General features: G+C 25.9%; 1 protein-coding gene across 1 annotated transcript in view; it reads right to left on the bottom strand.

Annotated features, from left to right (window-relative positions):
- The window catches only part of LOC107455620 (ras-related protein Rap-1b-like), a 95,350-nt gene that overhangs the window by 44,353 nt on the left and 34,865 nt on the right, over positions 1–16,132 (bottom strand). The window lies entirely within an intron of this gene.

Raw genomic sequence — 16,132 nt, forward strand, 5'->3', positions numbered from 1 at the left:
AATGTTATAACCATACAATATCATAATTTTACCAGAATATTTTTCGCCGAACATGATAGTTTTTATTTATCTTTGTTATTGAAACTCTATAATTTATCCTTTGTCAAAATTAAGTATCAAATTCAGAAACTTTGTAAGTTTTAAAAAAAGGTATTTTTTATTGATAGTATCTTATTTACATTTTGTTTTATTAATAGAAAATTTCGTCCCCTGAATACTGAACTCTAGAGTGCATTTTTTTAACTTTTAATAAAAAAAATATTAAATATTCTGTCTATATTCAATGATTTTAATTCATTCTTACGTTAGTTACAAAAGTTACCCTTAGTAACAGTGCTAAAAGTTCCTTTTGAAAACAATGTTTTTTAAATGTAAATAAATTACTTAATATTTAATTTATTTATGAGTTGAAATTTGCTTTTATTCAGTTTTATTTACATTTAAATGAGTTCTTTTTTAATGTTTAAATAATTTAAATAACTCGCAAATGTTCTAATCTGAAGCGATTTCTTTGTAAAAAATTATGAAACTAATAGTCAGACAGTATCTTATTTTCTAACTTCCTGCGTCTTAAATTAATAAAATGGTATCTTAGCAACACAGTAAAAGGTTGTTTAAAAAAATTGTAGTACGGAAATTGAAGACAATTTTCTGGAGACCGTTGTGTCAGATAAAGGAAGGAAAGTGAAATGCACTTGCAGGAGATTTGACAGGTAGGAATAATTTTTCTTAACCCAAAAATATTTTTGAAAATTTGAAGGTGGAAAATTAGAAACTTTATTTTTATGTTCGTCAATGCCACCATATTTCCATTTTATTTCAGCATTGAATACATTAATATTTTATTACTGATGTTTCTAACTATGAGTGATAGTTTTAAGAAATAGATAAAGAAAATTGCTTGGAGGTATAAAACCTAGATTTTTCTGCCTTTAGCTTAAGAAACCAAAACATATTTCTCATCAAATTGTAAAGTATTTTAAAAGTTATTATTGTTCTTTTAAAAGTTATTATTTAAACCTATAAATTATTTTCCTATAAATTTTGAGAAACTTATAAATTATTGCGGCGTTTTTGACCATTTTAACTAAAATGGTTATTGTTTTTTTAGAAGACATACTAAAATACACACTTTTGCCTCTGTCGGCAGTCAATGTTTGATTTAAAAAAATTAATTGCATCAAATTTTAAAAAATTCAGATTCCTAAAATTCATTTTCTAAAGAACTATTAAACATAAATTATTATTAAATAATTAATATTCCTCAAATTTTGCAATTTGTCAAGTAAAATTACATTTTTTAAAATGATGCAAAAGATTGTATACCTTACGATTGTATACCTTACGAATGTTTTTCCTCTATTATTAAATAAATTTATAAAAAGTACTAAATATTTACTAAAAGTTATTTTTCGACGTAATTATCTTTAAATAACCGAATTTAAGTCAAAATTTAATTTAGGTGTGAGCAAAATTTTTTCATTTTGCTTAAGAAATTTCTCCAGATATGACAAAATACGCAAAATGTAAAAATAACATTAAGGGGTCAAAATTTTGGACCGTTCTCTTGACCAAACCATTAGGACCATGTTTCCTAGTTTGCTACTCCCATATTTTGGGGATCAAATATCTAAATCAGTCTGATTTCATAACTTAAAATATCGTCTTTCACTTATTAGTTAGAATTTTTGAGATCACCCCCTAAAGAGAATAAAATCGAGTACTAGAACGTGAAGATCCAACAATCATAGAATCAAAAATTGTTTAGGTTAGTCGGGGTTTTTTTTTTTTTTTTTTGCAAAATATGCATACACTTAGTTTTTTATAATTTTCTTGAATAAAAAATCATAAAATCAAAAATTATTTAGGTTAGTCCTTTTTTTTCTGCCCAATACACGTACACTTAATTTTTTATAATTTTCTTAAATAAAAAATAAGCACTTTTATGGCCATTTTTTTCAAAATTTGCAAACATTAAGGAATTATGGTAAAAAACACCTCCACTCGTGGTGCCAGGACCTTTAATCCGAAAATCTATTTTTTAATATAAAATTTTACGGAGAAAAAAAACCTGATGTACCATAAGTTTTACATAAATATTTACTGATTCACTGTTATTCGGTAAAAATTACTGTAAAGATTTTGGTATAAAATTTTATGGTAAAAATGGATGTAACTGTAAAAATTTACTTAAAAAGTTTGTTTGTCCCTGTAGTTTCTATCTTCGTGAAGCTTTTTAATTTAATTTAATTTTTGTTTAATCATATCTCCTCGTATTTATTATAATGTTATTTCTATATTTTAAGCAAGGTTACTTTATAGTTTGTTAATTATGTTTGTTAATTATAAATAAATCTAAAAATTACTATGAAATATATTACTAAAATATATTGAGATAATATCGGGTGAAGCAGGTACAGTGTTGCTCGTAAGGTATGTTTTTATTTTTTTTAATTATGATATTAATTTCATAATTTTTACAAACTTATTTTCTAGCTTTCTAACTTTCATTTATTATAAATAAATTTTAAAATTACTTGAAATATATTTAAGTACAATCGGGTAAATCAGTCACAGCGTTAGTCCTAAGACGTACGGCTATTTTATATTTAATTAAATTTTTTAAATATGTTGATTAATTGTATGTTGATGAAAATTACATTAAGAGTTTGTTTGTCTCTACAGCTTATATATGGTAAATCAGCGTGAATTTTCTCTTAATTTTTGCTTAATTAATTTTCCCCATATTTATTATAACGTTATTTCCATATTTTGAACAAGGTTACCTTATAGTTTGTTAATCTTTATGTATTATAAATAAATCTAAAAATTACTATAAAATATATTACTGAAATATATTTAGGTAAAATCGGGTAAAGCAGGTACAGAGTAATTCGTAAGGCGTACAGCTAATTTATAATTAAAAAAAATTTTTAATATATTGATTTTAATATATTATTTTTTGATATAACTACATCCCTGTGGTATTATCCTCATTAAACTTCTCTTAATTTTTGCGAAATAAATTTGTCCCATATAAATTGTAATCTTAATTCCCTATTTTAGACAAGATTACTTTTTTATTTTGCTAATCTTCATTTATTATAAACAAATCTAAAAGTTATTTATAATAAATTAAGTTTAGAGAGGGTATGGCGGTCACCGTGTTATTCTTATGGCGTATGGCTGCTTCTTAATTAATTAAGCAATGTTTTAAATACGCTAATTAAAATTCAAGATTATATTGAATTTATGCATTACATTGAACTAATGATATATTACTTTTCAAAATAAGGACCAAATGCATTTGAGTGGAAATGTAACAATAGCTTAAAAATGCATGTATGAGTTTTCGAATATTAACACAGACTTAATATCTGAATTAAAGGATGCAACTTTAAAATAATGTCAGCAAAAAAGAATATTCTTTAGCAGGAATTAAATTATAAATTAAAATTAAAATCTGTTTCAAAAGATAGAAAAATAAGCTTCATATTAAAAATGCAAAAAATAGTTTTATAAAAAAAATTTCTTTATTCTTTTTATTTCCAACTTTTGAATGAAATTTTAAATGAAATATTTCGCAATTATTTCAGAAAACTATATTTTGATTATTAGGATAAACGTATTATTGAATTAAAATTTAAATTTAAGCATAAAATCTAATTTTTAGAAGTAAAAAATGAAAGAAACTCAAGGAATTTTAAAAGTTCAATTGATATAATTTGTTTTGAAATAATTTGTTCATAAATAATTCTTTATTTTTCCTTCCCGAACTAAATTTACTATCTATCATTATAATAAATTTTCCAATAAAAATTTATCTACAAATTACCATTAATAATTTTTTATGAAAACAAACAGTTTGATCCAACCAGGGCTTACCTATCCCAACCAGGACTTACCTATCCCGTAACTAATATGTTGTAAAATAATTTTATTAAAAATAACTGTCAAACTGAAGTCGAGAAAAACATCATAAACACTTATATTCTTTTACTTAATTAAACTTAAGATAATTTCTAAGAATTTCCTTCCAATTCCTCTTTGTTTCCTCAAGCAATCTTTAAAGGGTTTTAGTAGTTTTAGCATCGAATTTCTCTGGAATGAACCGTTATTTTTCGACAATTTATGGTTATTAATGCAGTTCAGACCTATTAAAACTGCATCATACAAAAAGCACTAACACGTCAAAATTGTCTATCTAGATTATACAATTTAGCGCCGCAGGACATGCAAATTTATTTTTGTCAGTTTATGCAATCAAGTCCATAAATAATAGAATATAATATATTTTATAAATTCATTACTTGAAAGAAAAAACTCAGTAAAAATTTCGTCAAAAGTGACTCCTATTTATGCTAGATGGGTCGTTAAAAGTTTCGAAAAATTTTCGATGTTCCAACAAAGCTGTGAATGCCATTTATCCAATGCGCTATTCCATGCATTCTCACAATTCCACTGAACAAAAAAAATAGTGTATGCTTATGAAGATCAAATTTGAGGAAACCAGTAAAATGGATGGTAGTACAGTCTCCTAGGGTGTCGTTACTTTTTGCCCGAACCTATTACGGAGAAGAAAAAAAATTTTACCGTAATAATTAGCATGAAATCCCTATATCACTCCATTTAAATAAATATCACTGTAAAAATTACAGTGTAATATCGTACGGTAAAATGGACATTGTGGATGATACACCCAAAGTGCCATTATTTTATACCGTGTAGAGCACTTGCAGGTAGAAGAATAGCCTGGAAAAAATCTCTTGACAAAGCCAAAAGAAGATGGTATTTCAATCAAGAATCAAATCTTACAATATAACTAAAAACTTATGCTTTCTATAAAACTTACTTCTAGCGAAAATTTTGCAATAACCTGTATTTTCTAAAAGCAAATAAATTGAATAATAATTTAACTTTAATTCTTTTAAACTAAGAAGTGCAATACACTATAAACTCTGAATACAATTTCAACCAAACATCTTATACGTGCTGCAATAGAATTTTAAATAAATAAATACTAGTGCTAATCAAGAATTTTAAAAAAACTATTATAACATTAACTTAATATTATAAAAAAACTATATAAACATTAATAAATTATTATTATTCTTAAAAATATAAATTACTCTCGAAAGGTTTGAGATAAATAAACGAGTCACAACTTATCCTTAATAGATAAAAGTGTAAGCACAGAATACAGAAACAACCATAAAGTATTATTAATGTCCTTTCGATAAATATAGGTTCCTTTACAAAGGTCATTCTGATGATTACATTTTAGCCGAGGCATTGAATGGAAGGGAAATAATTCATTATTCTTTTCTAGTTGGTTGAAAATTGGCAGGTATTCAATTTTGCTTTCCTTATTTTTTCTGTAAATAAGTGAAAAAACGGACTATTATTACAACTCGTTTAATATGTTCTGTTAGTTATAAAACTTAAAAACTTCTTTTTAGGTATTTCTTTTACTTTTTGTTTAAATGTAGGCTAATAATTTTATTGAAAACAAATATTTTTTTGCAAATTTTTCAATACTCCGTTTGTATACCTTAAAAAGGCCCGTAGAAGCCAAGTGTTTAGAGAATCGAATTCCGATCTTGGAGACCAAGACGGCTTAGATCCACCGAGTACATGCGAAGGGAATTGTAGAAGTGGCCTCATGAAAGAGTGGTGCTGCCATCATTTCGAGGGACTTTGAGTTAAGGCGTAATTTCACCCTTGTGGTGCTCTCTAGCAAAACGAAAGACTCATCTTTCTGACTTAATTTGAAAAGTTCTGTGTGACTGACTTGCTCAAGTGTCATAAGAAACAGAAACAAACTCACAATTTTATAAACAGACTTCTTGAATTTCTTTAGAGAGCAAAACTCTTTAAAATAAAATTAAAAAGTACATGAAAGCTAAAGAGTCATAAACTGCTACAGTTGCATAAATCAGGAAATAAAAAGAATGAAAAATTATGAAAGTATATGGAAAATTTTTTTTGTGTGTATTTTAAAGTAGTAAATTGAATTCATATATTGTATTCTTTTAAGGAATGAACCCTTAGGATAATTTTCTATGGAAATCACAACTGGTATATAAAAGAATTCCCAAAGCACTGTATGCTTTTATTAGTATTTCATTAAAAACCTTTGAAATCCCATTTGAAAAATTTTAAAGTAATAGTTAAAAATTTCTCTAACTATTCATATTATTTGTCTTTGTGTTTCAATACTATAACAGCTTAAATTTAAGGCGTAGTATTCAATTGATTTTTAATAGAGTTTTAAAAAATACTATATATTTATTTAGGAATTTAGTTTATTTCAGTATTAATGATAGCAGCATATGTTGATGTAATCTTTTCTTCCTCCTAAATTAAAAAAGTTTAAACATTTTTCTCAAAAACTTTATTTTCTATTAATATGTTTTATAGCAGAATGAGAATATAAATTACGCTATAAAATCTTCTTGCATGAGTAGTAAATTTTCTTTTTAAAATAAATAAACATAGATATTATCAAAGAACATATTTTTATCGCATACATAACCTAATATTATACAATAGTTCACTGTTATAAAAATTATAAAATGCGTCTACCAAATACTCTCAAAACTTTTATGCAAAAAGGAAAAGATTTTTTATCCATCTCAATACCGAATGAGGAAAAAAAATATTGTTTTTATTTTGTTCAATAATTTAAGTTGAAAATTTATAAAACAAATAAAAAAATTTCCAGTTTATTTCCTTACTTAAAATATAACCCATACATAACTAAATCCCTAAGACTTTTCTGATTTTTTTTATTTTGATCAAAGCTCATTGCACGTTTGTTTTATGAAACATTAATGTATTAATATTTAATACAGCAATAAAAAAACCTTTAAAGTTTTAGTTAAAAGTGATTTATTCTTTATTTTTATATTAAATGTTATTTATACATTGCAGTAGTTATATGCTCTATATTATGCTTAGATATTGTTTCTTTTTCAAATATTTAAAAAAAAAACTATTTTGCAAATCATAAACAACAATATACCTTTAATAACAAATAAACAAAGCTATTTCATGGAAATGAAATAAAAAATCACTCTTTGTTAATTATGTGTATATATTGATAAAACAACAATGCACAGGAGTAATTTAGTAGTATTTCAACGTCTAAAGAGATCAAAATTTAAATAATTAATCACAAAATAATTCTGATAATACACAAAAGTTTCCATAAAATAAATTCTAATGCGAATTCTGTCACGTGTGATCAATGACTCATATAAATACAATGACTCAATGACTTTTATTTCGGTACACATATAAAGTACTTTTACATTTTTTAGGCATTACTCTTAGAATTCGGACAGCTTTAAAAGTTTTCTGTCCAAAAACATTCGTTTTTAAGTGTTAGCTTGAGATTTTTTTCATCAACTTGTAAAAGCATGTTAAATGATTTATAAATATGTTTCATATAGTTTAGAAATAGACTGACCCACTAAAAAAACAATAAATTTTTTAACAAAAAAAAATAAAAATAATATTTGCCTGCATTTTAACTGAATAAGAAAAATTCTGCGCAAACAATTATTATAGTTAATAAAATATATATATTATGATGAATTTTCAAAGATTCCCCATGAGATAATATCTTAGAAATATTTGAGCAAAATAGCTCTTTAAGCACATATAAGCTTTAAAAAACATTGTCATTATACATTTTTGTAATGATGAAACGTTTCTGAACTATTATGTTTTGAATACTTTAGATTCAAATGTTTCCGTGATGTATTTAGAACGTTGCATTTGAAAGGTTTCAAAAATACATAATTTTCTTACTATTTTTTTTTTTAAGTTATTTTAATACCATTTTTAATTTCGCTGCTCTAGTTATGCTATTTCAGAAAAAATATAAATTTTAGCAATAATTATTTGAAACATCTTTACTATTTCATAAGCTGCGTCGTGAATATTTTCTTAACATGTTATAATGCCTAAGAAAGTAATTTCAAATCTGCTCTCTTCAGTTGAGAAAACTTCCTTTAGAGAAAAGATAATGAGAAATAAAAATCCTATTTATTATTAGTATGATAAAAAATAGGAAATGAACATATGGTTTAGGAACATAAGTTTGGTTGTGTTTCAATATTGCGAAAAGTGATAAAAAAAAGTGAAGTTTCAAACTGAAACAAAATTCCTTTTATTATATTTTTTCGCTTAGCTTAAATCTTTAGTAATGCAGTAATGCTCAAGGCCATTAAAATTTTAGATAATTAGCATTTGAAGTGATTTTTGAATGCTTTAGCGCCGTATTTAATGTTATAATATTTTAGAAACGTATCTGATACGAAAATGCAACGTTTTAAAAAAAAACTTATTTTAATTTAAAATCTTTAGGGAGGTCGATATCTTTAAAACACGGAAAAAATATTTCTGATTCATAACCGGATTTGCTGTTCTATGTCAAAATAACACTTTTTTTCACTTTCTTATATACAGAACAAGTACTCTATGCTTCTGATTAACTTAATAAATGTCTTCTCTTCTTCTTACATAAAATTGTAATTAAATTGTATTTCCCTGAGCTAAAATTAATTTTTTTTCATAAACTTACTAGCTGCTCAAATATCTTATTTTTAATTCTAATTTGTTTTTAAGAAAGAAAAGGTTACATTTTTGATTAAATAAATTTTGATTTGATAAATCAAACTGTTCGCGCATTCATTTTGGTGTAACATTAACAAGTACCATCGTCATTTCTAAGATACAAATGTGCATTCAGAAACACAAAAGTAATAATCAATTTACGAAAATATTTAAAAAGCAAGAAAAGTTGTCTAGTAAAGATAAGGGAGAAAAACTATATAAATTCAGGAAAAACTTAAAGGCAAAAAAATGTGAGGTAGAATAAGATCCAGAAATTAAGCAAAATAGAGAAACATAAGAAATAGAAGATTTCTAAACAATAAAAACTGTGATGTACCATAAAGTCATTAACTAATTTATTAGCATGCTGCATATTATGATATGATTACCAGAAATCCAGATCGACAAGTAAATTCAGTGTTTCCTTGTTTTGATTTATAAAAATTTAAATTGATAGCCAAAATCTTATAAGTAAATTTAGTCCTATATAACTCCTTTTCAATTTAATCGTATTTATTTAAAAAACATACATTTCGAAAAGTTAATTATTAAGTAAGTTAAACTCGAATTACTAAATTTTGTTCCTAAAATTTCTAATGTGGGACTTTATGAGACATTTAGTATACTATATATAAATCAATTGTCTAAAAATTTGTTAATACGTTGTCACGCCCACTACTGTAAATGATGAGATGTTGATGAAATTCAGTGATACTCGTATATCTTTGTCACCAAACCGGGACAATATACACGTGACATTAACAAATGATTTGAAAGCAAGCGCTGATTTCAAGTTAATTGTAAGGGAAAATTGAGGTCACAAGTTTCCATTTATTTATATCAAATTGTTGAAATTTAAACCCATCTGTTTAGAACCAGTTGGAATATAAAATAAATCTGAAATGTAATATTTTATAATTTAGGACCATGAACCCCTTTTTGTATTTGTATCTTATGAGTAATCTTAAGACTTTTAGAAGTAATGATTCATCAAAACTATATTTAATGACTCGAAATTGTGTTTGACCAGCTTCGAATTTTCATAAATTCTACACAATAATTACTTAACTTCGTCTTCAGAATAATTGTTTGAGAATTTTTACTTTTGTAAAGTAAGATTAATTACCTCAAATTGGACTGCAAAATTATTTAAAATTAGTGCTAAAAATTTAAATATAATTAAAAATTCTAATTATTATTCGAATAATTATTGTTAAAAATTCTATCGAATAATTGTTCTTAAAAATTCTAATTATTATTCAAGTAATTATTATTAATTCTAATTATTTGGAAGGACAGTTCGTCTTGTTTGTTAAAAATGTCGAGAAGAAAATGCATTACAGTTTTCTTTTTAAATAATTAACTGTTATTTAAAAACACCACGCATTTAGGAAAGTTTTAAAAGAAAGAAAAAGAGAATTTATCATAAAAAGAAATTTAGAAGAAAATTTATCACAAGTTCTTTTAAATAAATAATTCCAAGAAACTGAAGCGGTTAGATATTACTTGATTAAAAAAACTTCATTAGATTCAAAAATATAAATTTTAAAAAAAAGCCTACATGCTTAGAATGCTCAAAAAAAGGCGCTCTTTCTCAAATCTTGCAAAACATAAATGAAAAGAAACAAACATGATTTGAAATATAAAACGTAAAGATGCCAATGAAAAATGGAAAATAAATGTAAGAGACAAAGCTAGAAAAACCGCAACAGCCGAGAGTAAAAAAATAAATAAAGATGAAGAAACACAACAAGAAAAATCAGTGTGGCCGATAAGAAAGAATAGGCGTAAAACGGAATTCCACGCTCTATGGAAACATGATTGTTGTAGTTCATTTACGTCGCACTAGAGCTGCACAATGGGCTATTGGCGACGGTCTGGGAAACATCCCTGAGGATGATCCGAGGACATGCCATCACAATTTTGATCCTCTGTAGAGGGGATGGCACCTCCGCTTCTGTAGCCCGACGACCTGCACGCGAAGTCGAGCACTTTACGGCAAAACAGTTTAACGAGGACCAATACCATGGAAACATGAGGACCTAAAGTCATTAACAAGAGAATCAGCATTCATATGAATAAAACCATCAAGATGAGCTGATGTGATTCCAGGACATCAAGATGAGCTGATATGATTGGGGTGTAAATAATTTTGGTATTATCGAAACTCTTATGCCTAAGATTCTAAACATTTGCAGAGATGTATGATTTGTTCTGTTTTCTCATCTTTCCTTTTGGTATCCCTGTCTGCTACTGCGATTTTTCTAGTTTTCTTTCAAACCTAAATTTTTCATTTTCCGTTGGCAACTTTTTTATTTCAAATCACTTTTATTTTTAATAATTTTCGTCTGACAAGTCTTGAGAATGGGAACCTGTTTTTGAGATCTTTAAAATGTCGACGTTTTTTTTATTTCCATCTGAATATTTTTGAAACCAATAAAGTTTTTTTTTTTTTGTCAAGTAATACAATTCCTATTTTTGAGGAGATTATTTTGTCTAATACATTAATAATAAGCAATAGAGAAACGAGAATCATCAAGAAATATATCTGAATAAAACTTTATTTAATTTTTCAACAAAACTTCATATAATTTGACCTTATTTTAAGTAACGATTTGACTTAATTTCAATATTGAATAATAAATAAAATACAAAGAAAAAATTAAATTACGGTAACAAATTCCTAAATAATTGGAGGTATTTACGCAAAATTTTATTTATTCATTCGTTTTGTATAATATTTGACTAAAATTATAATAATTACAAAGAACATTTTCCCTTTTTCTACCTTATTTGAAAACTAAATTGTATAACATTTAACCATCAAAGTTCACTTGCGAATAAAACGAAAGGAAGATTATAATTTAATAAATAATAATTTTACTACGACATGGAGAAAAAAAATTCTGGAACATTCAGAAATCTGACATTTAAGGTACATTTTGTCTGTTATGGCAAGATCTTAATAATCAATAACTTTTATTTTCATCTGTCTCATAGAATTATTGAGTAATTATTCTCACTGCTAAGGGGATTAATGTAGGATGATATTAAAATTTCTATGACTATCATGTAGTTTAAACTACTAAATTCAGTCCTGAAAAAAATGCGAGTTCGGAAGAAATGCGGAAGAGCTGATTTGGAGTACATAACACAGATAAACAAAACAAAAAAAGGTTGCAAAATTGTTTGAATTTTTGAGCTTTAAACGAATACATAGCTTGACTGGAAACTGTATAACTGTATTTGGACAATTTTAAACTAATTTTCAATTTTTAATGAGAATCACAAGTAGAAAAAATCTGGCAAAACTACCGCACTGTAAAGACATTTCTGAGTTTAAAAAAAAACATTGTTCTGGTTCATCAAACCTAAATATACGGTATTTAAACCAATCATTTTGTAATTTTTCCGTTCATTAGATAATGGTTTACCAGAAGTTCAAGTTTTCAAATTTATAGTTCTATTACCGAATCTTTAGTAAAAATTAAAAACTAAAAAATACATTTAATCGAATAAATATTTTATGCCATGCTCTAATGCAGTGATTATGCCAATCACACGTGGAAAAAATCTGGCAAAACTACCGTACTGTTAAGACAATTCTGAGTTTTAAAAAAAAAGCATTGTTCTGATTAATCAAACCAAAATATGCGGTGTTTGAACCAATAATCCATTGATTAGATAATGGTTTACCAGAAGTTCAAGTTTTCAAATTTATAGTTCTATTACCGAATCTTTAATAAAAATGAAAAACTTAAAAGCACATTTAATCGAAAAAATATTTTATGCCATGCTCTAATGCAGTGATTCCCAATTCTTTTCTACTACGGAACCTTAAATAATTGACCTTCTTTTAGCATATTCCCCTCTTGAGTTTGTAGAATATACTGGACAAAAAGTCAATTACGCAAGTCACCACCATGCAATATAGTTTAACATAAGTCTCTGATCTAGAAATTGGTTGTTTAACAATCTAGAAACATCTTCAGTATCTCTGAGTACCTATTATGCATGTCATACATAATTTAAGCCACTGGCGCTTTAGCACGTATAAAGTCGTATTTTAGCCTGCAATCTTCTCTTCGTAGCAAACCGGTTTTTAGGGGAGAAACATACTCAAAATTTTGCCCTTCAGCCGTGTATAATTTGCCAGCCAGTTGCTTTACTGGAATGATGCTCCTGTTGCATTTTCATTACTAATTTTTCGCAAATCTGTGCCTTCCATATTACAAGCAAGTCCTGAGTCTTGGAGCCTCTGTTTCCTTTTCAAAAAACCCTAGGTTTCCGAGGAATATCAATAAGTATCCGATGCTCTCATATATCTCCATAAACTTACCGAATTTGACCACATTTATGAAATTTTATTATATAATGTAAAACAATATTTTACTGTTAGTTTTAAAATTAAATCATTGCGTGTTAAATTATCACCAAAGCGATTCAGTAAAAATTCCATGCTTTTTGTGTTCCCATAGAGTCAGAAACACTGTAAATTATACCATTCTGGTAGTTTTGACCATGCTGTTTTTTCTCAGAGCACAGTCTGTCCAATTTATTATTAGAATGTTAAGATGAAAAATATACACTGAACATTAAAAGAAAATTTAATTAAAATGATAATTATTTTTGTAAATATAGTTAACTTACCAGAGTAATTTTAATTCATAAATAACACACCTGAGAAGCTAGCTTTTAATTACAGTTAAGTTTAAAATATCCTTCCTTGTAAAAATATGAAAAAATTTAAACTTTTTTTTTAAAATCACTTAAAAATATTCTTAGGAAAATAAGATTAAAAAATACGACAGTGAGTACATCTCCCCAGACACCCGCGATAATGAGAAAGATATAAAAGCCAGAAACTTGTGATTAATGCGGCATAGTTAAATATATATTTAAACCCTGAGGGACCAGTTCAAAGAGACAAAATTTCTTTTGATGTGTTAATTTTAAAGAATATTTATGGCATAGTTAAGAATACTAATGTAACAAATGCTAGCTACGATTTTACATTTTATTTACTCTTGAAAGGAAATGCAATTTATAAAAAGGTAGATTACACTTATTAATATTTACACTTCAAAGTAAAGTTACATATGAAGGTTAACTTTGTATTTCCAAAAATAGCAATATTATCTTTCCCAGATGGTGTCGCACTTATATTTTCTATTGGAAAAATTAAAAATGTTAATTTTGTAAAATTAAATATTTCCCATTTAAAGAAAGGAAAAAAGAGAAACTCAAAAAACTAATAATCTAATAATTAAAATCAACGCGCATTTTAGATTAGTGGTAAAATATAATTTTTTGTCTATTAAGAGAATAAATAATATCATATAACGAATAATATAACTTAATAAAAAAGATCAATTTCTTTAAATGTTTTAATGTGTCCAATTGTAATTTCAGAAAAAATAAAAGAAATTGTTGAACATATTGATGAGAAAAATATATTGTTTTTGTAGAGAAGTTTGGTAAAATATTGACAATTTTTGGTTAAATTATTGACAAATTTAGATAAAATTCAGAAATCAAAATGAATAAACCTTGAAACAGACAAATACTGACACAAAATTTTACTATTATATTATTTTTAAGTGTTATTTTTATACTCTTTGCTTCCATTATATTTAAATATCAAAGGAAACATGGGATAAATAAGTTTCATTCACTGGGCCTGAGCTCCAAGTATATATAGAACTCATAAAATAAGTTAAACTGTTGATGTAAAGATTAATGAAAAAAGAGAAAAAAAAGAGAATGCAAAGATTAATGAAAAAAGAAGAAGTAAAAATATTAAAATTATTAAAATATAATTTCAAATAATGATTTTTATAATAGTTCTATGAAGCAAGGCACAGAGCAAAGCACTATTAAAACAAAGCCCTATCTAAGTAGATACATAGTTAACTTTCTATATTTAAATTAAATAACAAAGAAATTACGTTCAATTCAGTCATATTAACTTTAAAGTACTTCTTTAAAATTTATAGAAGCTATTTAATTTAAAATCAAATTCTCTTTATTTCAAATAGTTTTCCATTCCTTTGAAATACAATCGACTTTTCCCCTTTTTTGAAATTTACCAATTGTTGTTTTAAATACAGTTAGATAAACTACTAATTGCTAAATGATTTCGTTTGTCAAAAGTTCCTCTTAACTACTAATAAACTATAATTTATATTTCATCAGAACACATATTTTTCACAGAAACATGCTTCATCGAAATACATATTTTATCAGAATAAATAGTAAAAAGATAAAGAAGAAGCAAAAAAAATTTAATTTAAAGTCAATGTAAATTTGAAACAATATCCGAAATGAAATTCAAAACTCATAATACATTTAAACAAGGCAATCTTATTATCTTTATAGAAAAACGATTTGATTGAGAGAGAAAAGTTTTGTTAGTGTATTCAACATAAATTGGTAATTCATGTTTCCATATTTATGAAAAAGAAATCTTCATATTGAACTTAGGATAAGTCGAAACTAAATACAAAAAGAAATTTAAAGATAAAAATAAATAAATAAAATAAAGTAAAATCTAATTAAAAATTTTAAATGATTGCTAGTTTGAGTTCGAAACTGAAATTTCGTTTATAAATTTTTAACAAAATAAAAAGTTTAGAAATACGTAACTAACTTGAAAAAAAATTAAAAACTTCTTCGTTAAAATATAAATTTTGCATGGGGAAAATAAACTATTTACTTCAATGACTTCTTATCATTAAATATTTATTTTCACAGATGCTAATTCAGTTAAATTATATTGGTCCTATTCTTTTAACATAATATTATACACTTACGTCATCACTTCACGTATTTTATTGATTTCAAGCCCTATCCTATTCTTGCTTTTACTTTCGTCCTATTCTCTTAACATTTAATTGTCAATTCCGCCATTACTTTGCGTATTCTATTGATTTTAAGCCCTATCATGTTCTTGCTTTTACGTTAGTCCTATTGTTTTAGCATTAAATTATCAATTCCGTCATTACTTTGCTTATTCTATTGATTTTAAGCCCTATCCTGTTCTTGCTTTTACGTTAGTCCTATTGTTTTAGCATTAAATTATCAATTCCGTCATTACTTTGCTTATTCTATTGATTTTAAGCCCTATCCTGTTCCTGCTTTTACGTTAGTCCTATTGTTTTAGCATTAAATTATCAATTCCGTCATTACTTTGCTTATTCTATTGATTTTAAGCCCTATCATGTTCTTGCTTTTACGTTAGTCCTATTGTTTTAGCATTAAATTATCAATTCCGTCATTACTTTGCTTATTCTATTGATTTTAAGCCCTATCATGTTCTTGCTTTTACGTTAGTCCTATTGTTTTAGCATTAAATTATCAATTCCGTCATTACTTTGCTTATTCTATTGATTTTAAGCCCTATCATGTTCTTGCTTTTACGATAGTCCTATTGTTTTAGCATTAAATTATCAATTCCGTCATTACTTTGCTTATTCTATTGATTTTAAGCCCTATCCTGTTCTTGCTTTTA

This window comes from Parasteatoda tepidariorum, chromosome 7 (assembly GCF_982258835.1).
Source record: "Parasteatoda tepidariorum strain Cologne lab strain chromosome 7, Ptep-v5.0, whole genome shotgun sequence".
Classification (NCBI taxonomy): Eukaryota; Metazoa; Arthropoda; class Arachnida; order Araneae; family Theridiidae; genus Parasteatoda; species Parasteatoda tepidariorum.